The sequence below is a fragment of the Cariama cristata genome, unplaced genomic scaffold (genome assembly GCF_000690535.1).
Source record: "Cariama cristata isolate BGI_N322 unplaced genomic scaffold, ASM69053v1 C10997066, whole genome shotgun sequence".
NCBI lineage: Eukaryota > Metazoa > Chordata > Aves > Cariamiformes > Cariamidae > Cariama > Cariama cristata.
The window spans coordinates 1-1,116 of NW_009645031.1; the positions used below are offsets into that span (position 1 = coordinate 1).

The 1,116-nt window shown below is 56.7% G+C and overlaps 1 non-coding gene across 1 annotated transcript; it reads left to right on the forward strand.

The window, feature by feature from the left end:
- The first annotated feature begins 776 nt into the window (after positions 1–776).
- Positions 777–848, forward strand: TRNAQ-CUG. Its single transcript has one exon. It is a non-coding gene; the product is annotated as a tRNA-Gln (tRNA).
- Positions 849–1,116: the final 268 nt, after the last annotated feature.

Below are 1,116 nucleotides of genomic sequence, written 5' to 3' on the forward strand. Positions count from 1 at the left end.
GGTTTGTTCAGCCTGGAGAAGGGAAGGTGAGGGGGCTTCCGCTGTGTGAAAGTGGCTCTCTGGCTTCCCCTCAGCAAGAAAGACTTCAGGACTCAGGAGCCAGGAGCGTCCCGGCGTCCTGTGTCAGCCAGCCTGGACTGAGCTGCAGCTCCCAGGGGCTGGGGAGCTCTGGGAGACCTCTGGCTGCCCATTGAAGCCTGAAGGGGACTGCGTATCCAGGAAGAAAGGACCAGGGTCTGAAGTCAGCCAAGACTGTCTCAGCAGAGGAAGGCAGTGCAGCTTGTGCAGCCCAGAACAAGCTGCTCTGAGTCTTCCTGCCAGTTCTTCCCTCTGTTGAATCTCATGCCCTGTCCTCTCTCTTGGTTGCCTCATTCGGCGGGGTCAGGAGCTCAGCTAGGACTGCAACCAAGAGTAAGGATATGTGGTTAATGGCTGCTTAGCATGAGCTACAAGGTGAGAAACAGGAGAGGCACTAACTCACAGCGGCAGGTTGACAGGCTGTCCAACACGGGGGTGAAGGGAGGCAGCCGCAGAGACCACAAGTGCAAGCTTTGAAACACCGCCTGCTAGGCCATGAATGTAGTCTGTGCGATGCAACGTTCGCAGGCTTGCGCAAAGAGCTCTGGCGCTCCCTTGAAAGGCCCTGTGAGTAGAGAGTGCCCTGGAGGAAGGCTGCACTTGGTGATGGCCGGGGAGACGAGGAGGCTGCCAGGCTCAGGCAGGAGCATATGGCTCGACGACAGTGGCAACAGGGGAAAGACAAGCCATGTCCAGGAGGTCCCATGGTGTAATGGTGAGCACTCTGGACTCTGAATCCAGCGATCTGAGTTCAAATCTCAGTGGGACCTCTGGTTGTTGGCTCTCTCAGGGCTTTCCTTAGCATGCTTACAGCTTCACAGCCTTGCTGTTGGGTCAATTTTTTAACGTACTCCAATCTTCCTTCCTTTCCTTTGCTCTTAGCCCTGCCATTCACATCAGTGCACCTACTCCTGCCCTGAGCCCACCAAACCCCTGCAGCTATCCTGAGCGCTGGACCCGACCCCCTCTCTGCTCCATTGTGCTTGATGGCTGCTCCTGGCTGAGGGGACCCAGCATTGGATCCACAAACCACACAAC